The sequence below is a fragment of the Alosa sapidissima genome, chromosome 22 (assembly GCF_018492685.1).
Source record: "Alosa sapidissima isolate fAloSap1 chromosome 22, fAloSap1.pri, whole genome shotgun sequence".
In the NCBI taxonomy this organism is placed as follows: domain Eukaryota; kingdom Metazoa; phylum Chordata; class Actinopteri; order Clupeiformes; family Clupeidae; genus Alosa; species Alosa sapidissima.
Window position 1 is genome coordinate 26,370,067 of NC_055978.1, and position 20,000 is coordinate 26,390,066.

General features: G+C 46.2%; 1 protein-coding gene across 3 annotated transcripts in view; it reads left to right on the top strand.

Annotated features, from left to right (window-relative positions):
• The window catches only part of LOC121696960 (rho GTPase-activating protein 6-like), an 89,798-nt gene that overhangs the window by 44,643 nt on the left and 25,155 nt on the right, over positions 1–20,000 (top strand). The gene's annotated exons all lie outside the window — the stretch shown is intronic.

The following is a 20,000-nucleotide window of genomic DNA, read 5'->3' on the forward strand; positions in this document are numbered from 1 at the left end:
CCCTTCCTCTCAACCTCACATCATGTGTGGGTAATAGCCTATGCCGTCAGCAAAGGGGGGGGGGGCTTCTGATTTAAAACGAGGTAGAAACATGCAACAGCTTAGCCAACTTCAAAAGACTGTTTTCTTGTTGTAATGTGCACCACTCTCGTTAAAGGAGGCTGACATACGAAAGCAATGGAGCCTGCCGGGGGAAACTGTACTCATTCAACCATCAAATGCTCCTGACCTTTTGCACCGGTACGGGGCTGGGAAATTCTTCCATGTCACGGAGGGGTTAAGGGAAAACTTTCGACTGGATTTTGCATTGTCACGGAGAAAGCACCGGAACATTCTGGGACCTGGAGCATGGGACCACTGGAACATTTCAGTTGTGTTGTGACTCAAACCCACTCGTCTGGACTGGTGTTTGTGTGTGTCTGTGTCTGTGTGTGTGTGTGTGTGTGTGTGTGTGTGTGTGTGTGTGTGTGTGTGTGTGTGTCTGTGTATGTTTCTATGTGCATGTACACGTGTGTTTGTGTGTGCATGTGTGTAAGAATCCCTGCCTCCGGGGGGGTGGTCGTGACCCTAGTGACCCAGGCATCCCAGGGGTCAAGACTGCGCTTTTCCTTGTGCTGTTTGAGGAATCCTCTCATCTCAGATCTTCCTCTCTGTAGGGGACCGAGTCCTGCCCAGCCCTGAGGCCCTCTCTAAGCCCTGGCCCATATCATGCTGAGTCGCCTAATGCAGGTATCACTTCTGCACTGAAGGACTTCTTCTTCCCTTTCAAGAGAGTTCCATTATCAGCATCATAGTTGGCCCCACAAGGCTTCCGTTTTAACATTCCATATGTTATCTTAATGCAGAGGAAGTAGATTGGGAACCAAATAGAACGTTCAAGCATTGTTTTTGTTTTTATTGTTGAAAGGGTCTATATACCAGGACTTGTTCTTTATTTGGAAAGGCCACTCTGGATCACCTTGTCCAGATAACTTCATGCTGGGGCTTGCGTGTGTAGGGCAGGGGGAGGGGATGGGGAGTGGGAGAGAGGGTCTATGTTTTGGGAATGACCTGTGGATTTGGCACCAGAGCAGAGAGCTGAATGTTTATGTTTTGCCTCGGTAACATCAGCATATGTTTGGCCCATGTGGCTCGTCTGTGCTGTTTCTGACCTCCCAGACAAAGTTCAGGGTCACTGTTTACTCCTGTGGGGACGGCTGCTTCAGGCTCAGCGTTTACAGGCTGAAACACACGCGTGGAATGGAGCTGGAATGCACTGGGCTAAATGTCATCACACATCGTAAAGGGCTTTTATTTCAGGTTACTGACTGATCAAATTTGCTCTCTTTTTCACCAACGGTGCCAACGGGAAGGCTGTTTTTTTTTGTCTTTTTTTTAAGCATGGCATATTTTGCACACATAACAAGGTTGTCATAACAAGGTTGTGAAGCAGCTGGAGAAAGGGGAAGCAATTACTGGAGACCATTTTTTTGCATCCATGCATTTTGATGTTGAAAAGACATGCACTGCTGCCCATAAGGCACTGTTAGCTGATGACATTTCTCATTGAGTAGTTTTATTAGAGTTGACACTAATTCAAGCAGAGTTGTAAACTCAGAGCTATGCGATTACTTGGAAAAGCAAAGTAATTAACACTCCTTAGCCTGTTGAGGAGTACGGTCACAAATATGTGATTAGAACGTTGCGACAATTACCCTCCGAAATGTTTCGCATGAACACTGAAACTATAGATCGTTCGCATATAATTCTAGAAGGACCCAGAAAAAGAACACTCCTCAACAGATTAGAGTAAACCTATAATCATCTTCACAAATTGTGCAACAATGCAATGTATATTAAAGAGCTGCTTACATGGGAACAGAGTCTGACTAACCGACTGACAACCTCCTCAGTTGCACATTTCTACAGTTTACTCTCCATTAGGCCAGGGGGCATATATAGTTTGGCTTTATTCTTCGTAGGCTACAGCTGCTTTATTGTAGTGGCTTAGTCAATGAAGTAATAATTATATCATGCAATGAATATTTAGGAATCATCAGAAAGATGACATTTTTCACAGCCTACGTTTCCTGTGCATGAACATGATGACCTTGCAAAAGCTGCACATAAAAATACCAAAATAAACAGTATAAAAACTAAGAAGTACCTCCTAAGCATAAGTGATGGGAAAATGACGTCATTATTGGAAAAAGGGTGGAAAAATCACCCCTTAGTTTTCTCAGTCTGTGCCAGCGGGTATTTACCTCCAGGCACCTAAGCTGGAAACCAGGTGGAGTCATTCCAAACACAGGATCTGGAAAGTGGTTCTGGTCTAGCTGGATGAAGCACCTCCAGAGGGTAGAGTTTAAAGCAAGCTGTCACCCTGCCTCGAGGGTCAGCTCACAGGTCATTTTTATCCTTTGTCCATTTAGTTGAGTTTTTTTTTGTCCATCCCAAAACTGTCACACTAGACTATCTGTTCATGGGGTTCAGGCTCCATTTCACAGTAAAGCAGCTTTTGTGTGCGAAAGGGACCCGTCATGCGGATAAAGTTGGGTCAAATTAAGCGCAGCTCAGGGAGTCCGTGGCGGCTGGAAGGGAGTGTGTCAGTGTGGCAGACACGACTTCATTAGTGGCCATTGAAGAGCTGAGCAGACTTGCAGCCATGTGATGTTTACACGCAGCTTATGACGGTCGTCAAAGCGGAGACAAGGTTTGAGGGGAATGTGTTAGCGAATTAGGCTGGCAACGCTCGCGCCTGCTTCTCTGAGCGGGAAAGCATTTCTCCCACTCTCAGTCTTTTTTTCATGTTTGAGAACTGGTTTGTTCCGCTCATATGCTCCACTCTTTCTCTCTCTCTATCTCTCTTTTTCTTCCTCTCTTCTTCTCTCTCCCTCTCTTTCTGTGTCCATCACTCACTCATGAGCCAGTGAAACACTGGTATGTTGCCTTGAGTTCACCAGGCTCACCTTATGCCTTTATATCTCATTTACTGTAAATCTCACATTCAACATTCAAACCTTCATTAATGACATTGCATCGCCCCCTCAACTGACTGAGCTGTGGAACACACTACCATGAGTCCTTTTGAAGATCTCTCTTCCAGTCCGTGCTCTATGGGCTATCTGCTTCCCAGATGGGGACTAATGATGGCGGCCACACATCACTCAGCAGGTCAGGCTGAGGCGCTTAATGATGTTGCTGCTGACAGTTGTGGTCCGGAAATAGAAGCACTCCACATGTCTGACATCAACACAAAGAGCATCGCTGATTACATTCTCAACTGCAAAGAAAAACAATTCGGCCATTACCACTGAGAACGGCAAAAAGGGAGACGCCCCGGGTTGAAACGTTGCCATGGCGGCACACTTTGCTCTCCAAACAAGAAACATGTTTGCGTACGAGCAGGAACAAGGAAAAGAGGAATTTGAAATAAATAGAAAGAGGCAAACTGCCACCTCTGTGGAGAGTTTGTTATTCACATGGTACGAACAGGAGTGACTGAGTGACTGAGAGCTTTTTCAGCAGACCTGAGTTAGACCCAGTGTTTGCTCACTCTAAATACCTCTGAGCGAAACGGTACACACACCTTCATTAGTGGTGTGTGTACATACACAGACTTTGCATAGCTCAAGCAGCAGGAAATAGGTGGGTCTGAAAACAGGCCAAAAGCTGTGAAAAAGCTCTGTGTATGACGTGATAACCCCCACAGGTTGGGATCATCCATGGTCACTCTTAAGGAAACTTCATGTTTGGTTTTAGGTGTCACACAAAAGCACTAGTATTGTACCCACTATCTACATACTTACCTGGTGACTCCTAAAGTTGACAGAGTGATGTATGTTACAAAATTTGCTGGCAGCTAAACTGTTGATGCATGAGATTGCATGAAGGAACATGGCATGGTATGCAGGCTTTCCTTGGCTCGGGATCCAAAGTTGTCTGTGGCGTATAAATGTTTGTGCAAAATGCTCTTATTAAGTCCAAGGCATCGCATATTTTCAGATATTTAAAGGTGTATACTTAGACCGGTTGGAGAAAAGTCAGGGAGAGTTTAGCGCCAAAGCACATGTGGTGTTTTAAAGCTGTAGATTAATGCCTTATTGTCGTCGCCGCTGCCGCTCTGGCATATTTGATGTTTTTCTCGATCTGCCGGCAGTCCCTCAGTCTGTCTCTTCCTGGTTCACGACACACATGCTTGCTCCCGAGGAATCCGTGGCTGGGAGCGCTAGGCCTCGGACTCAGCATCTCTCCAACTCCTCCTCTCTTCACCCCCCCCATTCTCCTCTCCTCCGTCATAGCTCTCACACCACCCACATGCTAAGAGCAACAATGAGGAGAGGTCAGGAGCAGGGCTCTCATGCTTCTGTAATAGCTGGCTCTCTCTTTCTTTCTCTCTCTCTCTTTCTCTCACTCTCTCTCTCTCTCTCTCTCTCTCTCTCTCTCTCTCTCTCTCTCTCTGAGCGCATGTGCGAGCGAGTGGGCGGAGTGCTGCGAGTGAGACGCGTGAGTGTGGCCGCTGTGCCTTTTTTCACTGTTTTCTCTACCTCTACTTACTTTTATATTTTTTTTCTTTGTTTGGGTGGTTTGGTTTGGGTTTAAGGTTAAGGTTGGGTAGGTTGCTGTTAGTAGTTCGCTCCGTTTGCTACTTATACCGAGGCGTCTGCCCCCACCTGGGAGCATGGCGGCCTTAGGTACAGGAGTGTTTGGGTCCTTAACACGGCGACATGCCATTAAAATAACAGCTAATGCCAGCGTTGAAGAATGTAGCTTGGCTGTTGGTGAGATGGTCGGTCACGACAAAATCCTCTCCGCGGCTCGTATGAACAGGGCTGTTGTTTTGTTTCTCGAGACGGTAGAGTTGGCAAATGATGTGATTGAAAGGGGAGTAGTAATTGATGGTGTTTTCACCCCAGTGCTACCTTTATCATCACCCTCTAAAAAAGTATTTATTTCAAACATTCCGCCCTTTATCAAAGATGAAATCCTAATTGAATCTCTTTCCCGTCATGGCAAATTAGTATCACCGATAAGGAAGATAGCGATTTCAAGTAGCAATCCACTCCTTAAGCATATTGTGTCGTTCAGACGTCAGGTGCATATGATTTTAAAGGATAATAAGGATATAGATTTTACTCTGAATGTGCCCATAGAGGGTTTTCATTATTTGGTGTATGTGTCCTCCTGTCAAATTAAGTGCTTTGGGTGCGGCCAGGTTGGCCACCTAGTGCGGGCTTGCCCAAACGGTACAGACACTCCCGCTGAAGGCGAGGGTGAATCCAATAATGAACAGCCCCCCAGTATTAATGTTCCCAATGGTGAGGGTGCAGAAGCTAGTGGTGTTCAGGCAGAGGGAGGGGAGGAAGGTTCCTCAGCCGAGGTGAGCCTCCCGTGTGGGCCTACCCTTGCGGAGCCAGCAGGGGAAGATGCATCCCAGGCTGAACCCGACACCCAGGCTGAACCCGAAAGCGTAGATTTTTCCCAGAATAGCGTAGCAGGGGAAGATGATCTGACAGACGGGATTGATTCAGATGACGAAGGTTCTGAAATGGAAGCTGAGGTTGAACCTGTTTTTAAAATGCCCCAAAAAGGTCAAAAGCGAACACAAATGGATGAGACCGTGAAGGCAAAAAAGAAACATGCGCGAGGCCAAAATAAACCCGCTTCGGTAGAAAGTGATTCTGACTGTAGTGTGGATTGTAGTTTGCGCATGAGTGGTTACCCTACTCAAGAATACACTGTGCAGGACATTAAAAATTTTCTGAAAGAAACGAAGCATGTTAGAAATGTTAAGATCGACAGCTTTTTCCCTGATATTGAACAATTCATGGCCAGAACAAAGCAGTTCATTTCTGACGGGCTTTTTTCTAACCCTGAGGTCTACCGTTTAACCAAGTTCCTCACTAAGTTAAATACACTTTTGGGTAAGGACGGTAAATCAAAGAAGGCAGCACGTCCCAAGTAAGCAGAATCATGTGTTTAATCATGCAACTTTTTTTTCTTTTTCTTTTTCATTTGTTTTTGACCATGGGTGATTTTCGTGTAGCTTCCCTAAATATTAATGGGGCTAGGGATCCCTTGAAAAGAGCCCAGTTTCGACTCCTGTCAAGTATTAAGCGTCTAGACGTCGTGCTCTTGCAAGAGACGCACAGTGATGCAAGGAACGCGACTGATTGGGCTCTAGAGTGGGAGGGTCTTTCTCTTTTGAGTCACAACTCCAACGTTAGTGGGGGAGTCGCATGTCTTTTTTCAAAGAGCTTTACTCCCATTTCTTATGAAGTGGTGGAAGTTATAGAGGGAAGATTGCTAAAAGTTAGAGCTGTCTTTGAGGATCATGTTTTTGTTTTTGTTTGTGTGTATGCACCAACTACAGCAGCAGAAAGAGTGGCATTTTTAGAAACATTGTCTACTGTTATAGCTGGATGCAATAGTGATGAATATTTGTTTATTGGGGGGGATTTTAACTGCACAGAGCAGGACATGGACAGGAATCATGTTGAGCCGCATATGCTTTCACGCAGAAAGCTTAGTCAATGTATGCAGACACATGACCTAAGTGATGTGTGGAGGAATTTTCACATGGATCAAAGACAATATACTTGGACTCATGTCCATAGTAATATGATTTCCTTAGCAAGGCTTGACAGGTTTTACTGCTTTAAACATCATCTTAATATTTTTAAGAACTGTGCTATTACTCCTGTAAGCTTTTCAGATCATAGTTTGGTTGTGTGCAGTGGGTTCCTGAGCTCAGTGAAGCCAAAGAGTGCTTATTGGCATTTTAATACCACTTTAACCCATGATAAGGAATTTAGAGATGTTTTTAAAGCTTTCTGGGATGGTTTTTGTGAATGCAAGACATCTTTTATCTCCTTACAACAGTGGTGGGATTTTGGCAAATTACAAATCCAACAACTGTGCAAACAGTACACTCGAAATATCACAAGTGACAGAACCCGGTCAATTGAAATGTTGGAAGCAGAGTTAGTAGAAATTCAGAATTTGGCTTACTCTACTGGGGATCATGATGACATTGACAATTTGGCAACCAAGAAGGGCGCCTTAGCTGAGCTGCTAGGTGTTAATGCACAAGGAGCGTTGGTCCGTTCACGTTTTCAGTGTGTGGATCAGATGGATGTGCCTTCAAAGTTTTTCTTTAGCTTGGAGAAGAAAAATGGCCAGAGGAAATGCATTCATTCTTTGCAATCTGAGTCTGGAACACTTTTGACCAGTGTGCATGATATTCGAAATAGAGCTGCACAGTTCTATAAAGATCTATACGGGAGCGAACTAAGCGGTGTACAGGCTGACAGTGTGTTCTTGAGGGGATTGCCTCAGGTTTCAGAGGAATCCTTGGCTGAACTTGATTCCGCTCTGACGTTGGAGGAACTGGAGAGGGCCCTTCAAGGTATGGAGTGTGGCAAGGCCCCTGGCCTGGATGGAATCCCCATAGACTTTTATAAGTCTTTTTGGTCTGAGGTGGGGGAGGATTTGCTTGCAGTGCTTAACGACAGTCTTGCTAAAGGACTTCTGCCCGTGAGCTGTCGTAGGGCAGTCCTCACGCTTCTACCTAAAAAGGGTGATCTCACTGATATAAAGTGCTGGAGACCCGTGTCGCTCCTGTGTAGTGACTATAAATTGTTGTCCAAAGCACTGGCTAACAGATTATGCAGGGTGATAGATCAGGTCATCCATCCGGACCAAACATACTGTATTCCCAGTAGATCCATTTTTGATAATGTTTCTTTAGTCCGTGATGTCATAGACATGGCTAAAATTTTGGGGCTTGATGTGGGTTTGGTCTCTTTAGACCAAGAGAAAGCTTTTGATAGGGTGGAGCACAGCTATCTTTGGGACGCGTTATATGCCTTTGGATTCAGTGAAGGCTTTATTCAGAAGGTCAGGGTTCTGTACAATGGTGTGGAGAGTGTTCTCAAAGTCAATGGTGGTTTAGGTGCTCCTTTTAAAGTTGGCAGAGGGGTAAGGCAAGGCTGCCCTTTGTCTGGTATGCTATACTCTTTAGCAATAGAGCCTCTTTTGCAGCAAATAAGACTAACGTTGAAGGGTGTGTCTGTGCCTGGATGTAATGTACCTCTTCGGTTGTCAGCCTATGCTGATGACATAGTTCTTCTTATTAGTGGGGGAAGGGATATAGAGATGGTTGTTGACATTCTTAAGGAGTTTGAGTTACTCTCATCGGCCAAAGTTAATTGGTCAAAAAGTGAGGCTCTATTGCTGGGTCAATGGGTGGAGGGAGTGCCCAGTCTCCCAGATCATTTGAACTGGAGGAAAGATGGTTTCAAGTATTTGGGTGTTTTTCTGGGGAATGATAAAATTATGGAGAAGAATTGGGAGGGGGCAGTTGAGCGGGTTAATGGAAGGCTTGAAAGATGGAAGTGGCTATTGTCAAAAATGTCATACAGGGGGCGGGTACTTATCATTAACAATCTGGTAGCATCGTCCTTCTGGCATAGACTATCCTGCGTAGACCCTCCACCTGACCTGTTGCAAAAAATTCAGTCTGTTTTGGGGAATTTTTTTTGGGATGGGCTGCATTGGGTACCTCAATCTGTTCTATTTTTGCCTAAGGATGAGGGGGGGCAGGGCCTCATACACTTGCATAGTAGGACTGCAGCTTTTAGACTGCAGTTTGTAAAAAGGCTCTTGACAGGGCCTACAAATGTTGCATGGAAGTGTTTGAGCTGTGCAATACTGAAAATGGGTGGGAATTTGGGGTTGGACAAATCCTTGTTTTTGATGAGACCAGATGCAATGGTGTTTTCAAATCTGCCACCATTTTATCGTAGTTGCTTGAAAGTTTGGGCCTTGTTTAATGTCAAAAGGTTTGGTTCTGCAGTCTCCTTATATTGGCTCCTGAGAGAGCCTGTGGTTGGAGGTGCACGTCTGGATATCTCCTCAACCAATTTCCCTTCGCTTCAGAAGATGCTGTGTGGTGCCAAGATTGTCACTTTGAAAGATGTAGTTGACCGGACAGGGCCACACTTTGGGAATAGGAGGGGGCTTGCTGATTCCATGGGACTGAGATCACTTCGGGTTGTGTCGCAGCTCCTGGAAAAATGGCGTGCTGCCTGCACCTTGGATGAACTTAAGCTACTTGTGGACTATTGTTCAGGGGTGTGTCATCCTGACCAACTGGACCCTTTTCCTAGGCTGGTAATTGCACCCAATTTGGATGGGTGTACAGGTCCACTTTTAACATCTAGGAGCCCAAACACTATGTTGCTGGATATGGTCACGGGGAAACAGCTGTACCATGCCTGTGTAAAGGTGTTTAATAGGAAAGGTTTAGAGAGCAGGGCTGACACACCTTGGAGCGCTGCTCTCAAACTGAATAGTGGGGTGAGGCCTGAATGGAGAGCACTGTACAAACCACCATTGGCTAAGAGAGTGGGTGACTTACAGTGGAGAATTCTTCATGGAGCAGTTGCTGTCAATGCTTTTGTTTCAGTGATAAACACAAATGCTAGTCAGGAATGTCCTTTCTGTTATCAAAGGGAAACTGTCTTTCATGCTTTTTCTTTTTGTTTAAGGTTAAAACCTTTGTTTTGCTTGCTACAAAGTTTATTTTGTGCGTTCAGTGAAGAGTTCTCCACAGAGATGTTTGTCCTTGGTTTTAAATATGTCAAAAAAAGACAAAATGTATGCAAACTTCTGAATTTTATCCTGGGGCAAGCCAAAATGGCTATTTATATCACAAGGAGGAATACGGTGGAGAACCTACCAGGAACTAATGTTGTTGTTCTGTTTTCTGCCCTGGTTAAAGCCAGAGTTTTGGTTGACTTCCGGTTTTATAAGTTAATGCAAAATCTGGAAACCTTTGAGGAGGTGTGGTGTACCAAACAAGCACTTTGCACTGTGATTGAAAATGAATTGCATTTTAGCCATCTTTTATAAAAATGGTTTTATGATCTTTTTTTATATCTCTAATTTGTGATGACAAAGAGTGATTGATTGACCTGTATTTGGTTTTGTAAAACTGGAATAAAGTATGGTTAAAAATCAAAATCTCTCTCTCTCTCTCGCTCTCTCTCTCTCTCTCACACCAGAGGTATGGCAGCGTCGGCACTCAAGGCAATACCCAAAGGACTAGTTAGCAGAGTGCCAATTACCCCATAATGACAAAGTTAGGAGGGTGGGGTGGAGGGGGGCATGTGCCAGTGCGTCTCCTATGTAGGCCAACACAAGCAAGGTGAGGAGAAATACAGCTGAGAGTGGCTACAGCATTGTTAAAGAGAGTAAAGTCGTTTCTGGCATGGCTTTCCAACATGCTTCACATTAATCTCCAGCTTTCCCGGAAACAAATGCTTGTTGTGCCCAGCTCAAGGTAGTTAAGGTTCTAGTGTAGAAGGACAAATGCTTGTGCCCAGCTCAAGGTAGTTAAGGTTCTAGTGTAGAAGGACAAATGCTTGTGCCCAGCTCAAGGTAGTTAAGGTTCTAGTGTAGAAGGACAAATGCTTGTGCCCAGCTCAAGGTAGTTAAGGTTCTAGTGTAGAAGGAGCCATGGGCCTTTGCAAGGCTTTCTGTGAGATGTGACAAGATCGATATGCATTGTTGTGTTGTGCGTGCGTATGAAGAAGGTTTGTGTGTTTCAGAAGTTCTATTTTGAATGATGTTGCGGTGATCCCTGTTTCCACGAGCCTTCGCCATATGTGCTGTCTAGACTGGGATTTTGAAGTACAACAGTGACAGTCTTTTTGCACTAAATTAATAACCAAGAGGTTTCCTGACGCAAACAGAATGAATAAAACCCCTGATGAAAACTCTTCAAGCCCAAGGCGTCGTGAAGCTAAAATCGAAATTGAAGCCACTCAACTGAGGCGAAAGAAAACAAGAAGAAAGAAAGCATGGGCTGTTATTGTAGGAGTATTTCCTGTGGCTTATGCCGATGCTGGGACTGATTAAAGGTAATGATGAAAGAAAGTTCTCCAAATGCAGCTGTGGCGAGGCTTTGGAAGTTGTCCTGCCTTATATGATCAATCCATAATCCACTTCCACTTCCAAGGGCAGGGGCCCACCATGCAAACCCAGCCTGGAAAACAATACAGGCATGTGTGCAAGGACTTAGCTAAAGTGTATGTGTGTGTGTGTCTGTATGTGTGTGTGTGTGTGTGTGTGTGTGTGTGTGTGTGTGTGTGTGTGTGTGTGTGTGTGTGTGTGTGTGTGTTTGTTTGTATTGTGTGTGTTCTTGGATGTGTGTGACAGTAGGAATGAGAGACTGGATATGTGTGTGGCCCTCGGTGTGTGTGGGTGTGGGTGTGTGTGTGTGTGTGTTTGTGCAGCGGTGATGTAATGTAAGAGGAGATAGAGTGACAGAAGGAAAAGAAAGCAAAGACAAGTTCCAGACTGCAGTCTGAAATCGCTGCTGCCATTGTTATTGGTTGCCAATCTCAATTACTCAGCTGCATGCATGTTTTCCACTGCATGTGTGTGAGCGTTTGGATGAAACGAAGCCTGTGAGTTTTTTAAAAGCTGAATGGAATGTCTAATTTGAAAGAAAAACAGACTAGCATCAGTTACTCAGCCTTCTCTGTTCTTCTTAAACACACATTAACACACACACAAACGCACACATACGCACACACACTAACACGCACACACACACACACACACACACACACACACACACACACACACACACACTAACACACACATACACACACAACTAGCCACTTAATCACCTGAGTTTGAACCACATTTTTGTCTGTCATGTCAATTCATAACATATGACTTAGCACACATTATCCAGGCATGCTGTAATTGAGGCTTAGTTCTGTTGCTAGATCTAATCGCCCTGCTCTGTAATTAAGGGAAAACGTATTGCTCTCCAAATGAACTGTCACTGAGAGTTATGAGAGGTGTCCTGCTTTGGGAGAGAGGGATGTGTTGATGTGCACGCTGGCTAAGAACAGGTTGTCTTCTACTGCAGGAGACAGCACGGCTGTCTTCACTCGAAGCTTGGACCAGAGGAGGGTCGAAGACCCCCAGGGCCAATTTGAAAACCACACTTCTTATTTCCTAAACATAAGTGGTTGGAAAGAGGATGTAGCTTTACAAGAGGTGCAGCGAGCAGCATTGAGCCAGCTGTGAGATTGTTTGACATGTCTTGCCTGAGCGACTGTGTTCACTGGGTGTGTGGCTGAACAAGCCCCAGCAGTGCGTAGCCTAAGCCTACAATACCTCAGCTAAACACAGCACACCACATTTATCAGGTGTTATTTTTTTGTGCGTTATGGGACGTGTCCTGTGGACTAAGATTCATGGTTCCAGTTCCAGTTCCAGGGTTCCATGCCATTCTGCTCCAAAACAACACAAAAAAAGTTCCGCTTGTAGATCAGGCCGTCTGGCCTCGGGCTTTTTGTGGCTTTCGCGTTTCGCCGGGTCCTGAGGAGTGTGACATCACTTGAGCTGGAGAGCTCAGGAGGGTTTCCAAACATAGTTTCCCTTTGACTAATCGCTGAAGGTGCGCTATAGGTCTGCAGTCATTCGGCAGCTCCATTAGCTCTCTGTAGCACGAGGACCCAGTGCACCAGCTGGGGGGATTTGCCGAGCCTGGCATGCGGGGGGAGATTACACGCATTCCTTTGCTTCGGAGGCCAGAGAGTGGGAGAAAGAGAGAGAGAGAGAGAGAGAGAGAGGGAGGGAGAGAGGGAGAGAGAGAGAAGATGAGGAGGACAAGAGAGTGTCTAAGAGAGCCAGGATTCTGTGTGAGGCATGAATTGGAGAAGGAGAGAATCAGAAAAGAATGAGGTAAAGCTTGAGCAGCCTTCTTAGAAAGATGGCTGCCCCTCCTCTTTGTATCGTGTCCAGCTCAAGGCTTCGTCTTTTTTTGGTCCAGCATTCTCCCGGCTCCTCTGCGCAACGTGACCTGAGCTCTCCTACACCATTGTGTAAAAAAAGCCTAATTGACAGACGCTTTCCCGGCCACCTGCGTGTTTATGTTGCGGTGGCCAAGGCATGCACCACTTATCCCCACCAGCTCCACGAGTCCCCTGCCCGCCACGCAAACGACCACTTACACTGTCTTCAAAAGACGCTTTCCAGATGTTTTTCACAGATCCTTGCGTAACGCCGAATCTCAACGCTGTAGGTTCGGCAGTCTCAGCACGCAGAGGTCGTGACCTCCAGGTGTCTTAGTGCTCTAGATTAGAGGGTTTTGGAGGTAAGGTGACACAAGCCCACGCTCCAACCCCCCCCCCCCTGTCATGTCTCTGGCCAGGGCGTCCGCAGCACCAGCTCCCCGATAAGATGGGCCTGGTGACGTGTTTACTGGCCCGCCTTGGCCCAGTTCTATGGCTGCACACAGCTCTTGAGAGGCACACGATGCAAACAGTCTCTTGTTGTTCTCTTCTTGAGGCCTCTGGCCCGCTGCCTGCGCTGTGTTTGTGGCGCGCTCGCCGCGTTGTCAAAGCTCCTTCGGCTCTCCGCGGACGAGCCAGCCAATCTGGTTCTTGTCTGAGAGTGTGTACGCAAGGATGTCTTACATCACCTATTGTCAGCCTGGGCCTTTTTTATTCCCCCCCTCTCTCTCTCTTCTTGCATTGCTTAACTTAACTACGTTGTTCTCTCCTCTTTGCGCTTTCCCTCACTTTTAGCTGTGAATGGATGGATAGATGCATGATGGTTTGCTGCAGGTGGAAGAGTGATTCATCTTCTCACTCTGACATAAGCGGGGAGTGGATGGCAGGCTGATAGTTGCCAGATGTGTGTGTGTCTATGTGTACAGTGTGTGTGTGTGTGTGTGTGTGTGTGTGTGTGTGTGTGTGTGTGTGTGTGTGTGTGTGTGTGTGTGTGTGTCTATGTGTACAGTGTGTGTGTGTGTGTGTGTGTGTGTGTGTGTGTGTGTGTGTGTGTGTGTGTGTGTGTGTGTGTGTGTCTATGTGTACAGTGTGTGTGTGTGTGTGTGTGTGTGTGTCTATGTGTACAGTGTGTGTGTGTGTGTGTGTGTGTGTGTGTGTGTGTGTGTGTACAGTGTGTGTGTGTGTGTGTGTGTGTGTGTGTGTGTGTGTGTGTGTGTGTGTGTGTGAGTGTGTGTGTGTGTGTGTGTGTGTGTGAGTGTGTGTGTGTGTGTGTGTGTGTGTGTGTGTGTGTGTGCGCGTGTGTGTGTGTGTGTGAGTGTGTGTGTGTGTGTGTGTGTGTGTGTGTGAGTGTGTGTGTGTGTGTGTACAGTGTGTGTGTGTGTGTGTGTGTGTGTGTGTGTGTGTCTGGAAGTGCAGGCATTGCTGTGCTCCCTCTCCACTCACCCAGATTGCCAGCTGTCTGAAGGAAGCTGTGGTGAAGGTGCCGTGAGCGTTCCTCCGGGGTGTTTTCCTTACACACGCCCCCTCCTCCCCTCTCCAGGGTTACGGCGCTAGCCCGTGTCTGGACGAGAGCGCGAGGGGGAGTCAGGGGCCCCCGGCCCACCCCTTTGGACTTCTCATCTCCACTCCCTGTGTCCTCCTTAGCTCCTCAGGCTGCTTGTAAAGGGGCCTTGAGAAGTAGAAAGGCCTGTTAAACACTGCCTGCGTTGGATGTGTGTTATATCTGCATTGCCTGTTGCTTTTATTTTGCCTACAATTAAGAAAATAAATTGTTCATACCCCTGGCAAATATTGATTCTCTTGACCAATATGTTTGTAATGATTATAAATTAGAGTGGCCCAGCCAGAGTCCAAACCTCAATCCATCAAAAAAGTGAGCACAAGCCCAGACTGATGAAATAATCGTTCCTGCCCCAAAACCCAGATTGCTGTTAAAAAGGTGTGGTCTACAATCACTGTGGAGACATGGAGAGGCTTGGTAGTATTATAAGAACCATTTTGAGAGCTGTGAATGCAAATACAGATGTTTCCATTGATTAAAAAAATTGATTCCATGTTGTGATGATGTGCATAAACACTGACTGTGTAAGACACACATCTCATGCATGACTGCCGCTTTTAATGGAAATCAATGGTCTGTACACACAACATACACGCAATGCACACACAACACATGCTGTGTGAAACAGGGCTAAGAGTGCCCAGGTCAGTTTCAGGTCAGTTGAGGTATACGGTACATTCATGCTGAGTGTATACTTGTGTGCTGAGTGTATACTTTGTGTGTTTGTTGTGTGTTTGGGATTGTTGGCTATGCATGTGCATCAGACACAAACTCTTCTCCCTCTGTGAACTGTGAACACTGTCAGACATATGAGAGTTCTGTGGTATGTATGCTTGTGTGTGTGTGTATGTGTAAAGCCTCTGTTACCACTTCTCTCTGTGTATGTGTGTGTGTGTATGTGTGTGTGTGTGTGTGTGTGTGTGTGTGTGTGTGTGTGTGTGTGTGTGTGCGCGTTTAAGGCCTCTGTCACCACTTCTCTGCCTGTGGAAGGATGTAATTACGGTAATTAGTGCTTGTTTCATGTGATCGTCTCCTCTCTCCTGCCGTCTCTCTATTTCCCCAGCACGCTGTCACAGACGACAGCAGACAACAGTAAATATCCAGCCCACACGTGGGGCTGTTTTTCCAGCCGCTTATGTAACGGCCGGAGTCTGGTGGTGGTGAGAGGGTGTCTCGTGTCGGTGGCACCCGTGCCAACATTCCCAGCAAGGCCACACGGAGCACCGCATAATTAGATACTTTGCGTTGCGGGACATTGATTTGCACAGCGCTCAAACCTATGTGGTGTTTCATCAGTATTGATTGGATGCGCTTGATGTGTCATCATTGATGAACTGCTGTTGTTTTGGACATTTGGAATGTCCACGTTTGGCCACGCGCCATCACTTCCCATCACTCACACATGGCCAGGTTAGTCTGACATCCCCCAGTGGAATCAACACAGTGTGTGTGTGTGTGTGTGTGTGTGTGTGTGTGTGTGGTAGGGGTTGTGTGTGTTTGGAACACATGGACTGTATATGTACTTACTATATGTATGTGTGTTTCAGATATTATAGTGCTGGAGTATGTTCCTGATTTAGAGTGTGTCTATAGTTCCTTCTGGGAACTGTAATGAAATGAACATGAGTCAAGGTAGAAAACTATGTCCTTGGCCTGATTCCTTGGCTTCTTAACCCGTACTGTATGACGTAGTATGTCTGTCAGCAGTGTGTGTGTAGATGGTCCCACACTCTAAATGTACACAGCCCCACACTCTAATGTGTTTTTGTATGCAGGTTCTCAAACACTTGCTGAAGTCACTTCTGGTAAAACAGCGATATGTTTTGTTAGCGTGTGGAAGACAGATCAGCACAAGCACTGTGCCAGGCACCTACCTCCCTCTCTATCTTTCTCTCTCTCTCTCTCTCTCTCTCTCTCTCTCTCTCTCTCTCTCTCTCTCTCTCTCTCTCTCTCTCTCTCTCTCTCTCTTACTGCTTCACTAGAGGGGTCCTCTCACCAAGGTCATTGTCTGCCCATTGTCTTTGTGGCTTAAGTGGTTTCCATGGAGATTTTTAGACCAGATCCTGAACTACTTATTCAAGTGTGTGTTTGTGTAGTCATGGAAACAGCTATGTTTTGGTTTCGGAGTACATGATTTGTTCTCCTTCGCTGCTCTTGCAAAGGAAGTGTGATAAGCATATTAGTTAATTTGCATGTGTGTGTGTGTGTGTGTGTGTGTGTGTCATACCATACATTTGTCCTCTGTAGAGGAGATGAATCCAATGCATTGCACAATGCACAGAGATGACTCACACCTTTTGCTTAATTTGTGTCACACAGACTCACGACACGCTTTTGTCATCAGAATTCAGACATGTGCCACTTGCCGCGAAGAGAGAGCGGATGACTTTCGAAGAACTCTGGCCTTTAATGACCTCCGAGAAAAACAGGGGGCACGGAATGTTCCGCAGCCCTTAGAGAGGAACCCAGTGGTTTTTGAGCCTCTTCGCCACAGTACCCATGATCATGGGGTAAAATGAGCCCTGAGAGCGACTCCTCCAAGTACGCCAGGAGCCACCCACACACACACGCCGCAACAGCCCGCGCTCACCGTAGGTGGCACTAGGCAGCTCCGCCACACCGCTGAGGGATGGTGGTGGGGAGAGTGGGATGAGATTAAGCCTCAATAACAGGATGGCCAAACCATCACGGCTCAGCTCGGGCAATATTTTACATTAATGTAGGTGGAATAACTCAATTTGTGCTGGCAGCCGAGCTGTGTAAACAGGGGAAGGAGTGTTTGGCATGGAGGCGTAAACATTGGAGAGCAAATCTGTTTTCTGAATTGACAGCAGAAGGACTTTGACAGCCCTATAAGAGGGCAGCAGGCTCTGAACCGTAGTAGAGATGTCCATTTGGAGAGCAACACTCGGGACATTATCACAGACCAAGAGCTTGTAAAGTGATGGTCTCATAAGTCTGATTCTGCTGAAAACTAGGATGCACTGGGACACTATTTTGCTAAAGCATCCATATTCAGGACAGGAAGGGTATTTAGTTGCTGCTGGGTGCAATTTTTTTAGATTAAAATGTGCTCCAAAGCCACATCTTTTCTCCCAAAGCAACAACATCGACCACAACACATTGCATTTTGATATAGCACAAGGCACCCAAAACACTTTCCAGTGAAGGGAGAAGCTCACTAACTTCACCTCTGCTAATCACACTGAAAAGCAGTGGGCAGCTGTGTGCTGTTTGTGTTTCACTAATTCACCGATTGTGTTAAATGCAGAGACCAAATTTCCCTCACGGGATCAAAAAAGTATATATACTTATACTTAAGCCCTATCACAGACACACAGTCCCTACACACTACACTACACTACACTACCATACTACACTACATTGATTGTAAGCAGAATGAACATTAATCTTTCATGCACTTAAAATGTGTGTATTTCTCTAATAAAGTATGAGGGCTTAGATCATGTCATTGCTTTGGCCTGGTCTATGAGGGAGCAGCAGAAGCTCTCCTACTGTATGTGCCATACATCTGGTATGTTATGTTACATAACCTCTGTGTGACCGACATGCTTCCACATGCTCCACATGCACATGCATGGCTGTATGTCTCCCATATGTAGACATTAATAGCATGTTAGGTGTGGCCTGAACAACTATATTGTGAACTCATACAGAAACTCCTCACAGACACAACCCACACCCATGCAGCACAGTTTGCTATTGCTCTACATACAAACAGCTGTTGTGTCTGTGCAATAGGTCTGTACATGCTTAGATGTGTAAAGCCCTGGTGATCTCCAATGACAAAGCCAAAAAATCCCCAGACATGGCTGCAACTCAGGAAGGGCTTTTGCACTAAGTTCGGCCAAGGATCAGGTTGTTTTTTTTGTTGTTGCTAGGCCACCAAAGTTAACAACTGTGAGGTGACCAGTCTCTCCCTGTTTTTATAAGCCTCCTTACCTATAATAGGTGTGTGTTTGACTTTTCCAGCTCAGACAGACCAAAACAGTCCATGTCTCTGCTGCACTAATGCTCAATCAGTGCAGCTGGACACAACAAGTGTGTCTCATTTCAAGGTCCACACATCCACATTCTCCTGCAGAGCGACTGCCAAGCTTGCTAGTGTTGGACACCAAAGAGGTCACCTTAACCCAACACTGTAACCCTCTCTGGACTGCAAGAACTCATAGCAGACCACATAGCAGTGTAGACAAACAGACTGCAATCTTCAGAATTTACAATCTTTTCTTGCGTTGACAGGTCAGCGTACACTGTCGACTCGAACGTTACGTACGTGCTGAAAGTTAGTTTTTAAAGCTAACAAGGAAGTGCATTTTCATAAATGTTTGGGAAATCCATGGTAACGCAGCATAAAGTATGTTAACTCTTCAACAGGATTCACGGAGCATGGTTAGGATTTATTAGTGCTTATTCTAGTGCAAAAGACCACGCTCAGCTGGGCTGGAGAATGCGGGCATGGATTTATGATATACTTAGGATGGACTCTGGCATTGGAATTGTTGTTGGCAAGCTTGTGCCTTTCAAACAGCTGTTTTTCTCTTTCCCTCTCAGTCTCCCTGTCCCCCTGCCGCCTTCAAGCTTTATCTCTCTCCCACCCAGTCTTCATTCCCTCCTTCCTTCCCTCCCTCCCTCCCTCTCTCTCTCTCTCTTCTCCCCAAGCTTCTCTCCTTTCTTTCCTTTCTTATTCTTGTGTAAATCCCTTGGTGCCTCCACCTTGTTTGACCACAAGTCTCCAGTGTGAGCTGAACCCAGACTGGGTGGGTCACGGGCTACCGGTATGCGCCTGTACAGTTGTGACTCAGTGGAATCAGCCGTGTCTCACGCCAGAGGCTAAGCCATAGGAGGTGCATTGAAGGCCCACAGTGAGTGGGGGGAGAGAGGGGGCGACTGGCTCTGCAGGTCTCTCAGAAGCCTGAGGAACAGCAGCAGGCCTTGGGGTCCAAGCGCTGGAGTACAGCTGTTCTACTTCTGGTGTTTTTCCGGCTTTGGGGCCGTGCTGTTCTTGTCCTTCGCAGCCGGGACACTGCACTGTGGGCCTGCTGAGCTGTTCTTCTGCTCAACTGTTCTGAGGCAGTGCGATGTTCCAGTGGACCTGTTCCCCCTAAGGTGCTGTTCTTCCAGTAGCAGTTAGTTTTGTAGTTTCTCTGATGTCATGTGTCTATAGCATGGGTGAAGAGCTCCACTTCTCTCTTACGCTGGTTACTTGATTGCAACCCATAGCTTGCGGTGTCACCTGCATATCATAATAACAGTCATCTGAAAAGTGTTAGGACCCATAGAGCACAATGCTGAAGACCAAAAGAAAACCTAGGCATGAATAAGGTGTTTTTCTTGGAAGTATGGTGCTGAAACCTTTAGGCAACTCAGACCTTCCAGCATGTTTGGCAAATTTCACATAACCAAGATGTAAGATCCAATTTTCCACAATGGCCATCTGAAATCTCTCTTGTTGATGTAAACTCAGTAGGCTTGTAGTAGTCTGACATGACATGACTATGGCTGCAGGACCACCCAGGGGTCCGTCAGGACAGAACCGCAAAGTAAACTCCAAGTGCAGTCATACTGACCCTCTCAATACGTGTGTGCATGTGTGTGTGTGTGTGTGTGTGTGTGTGTGT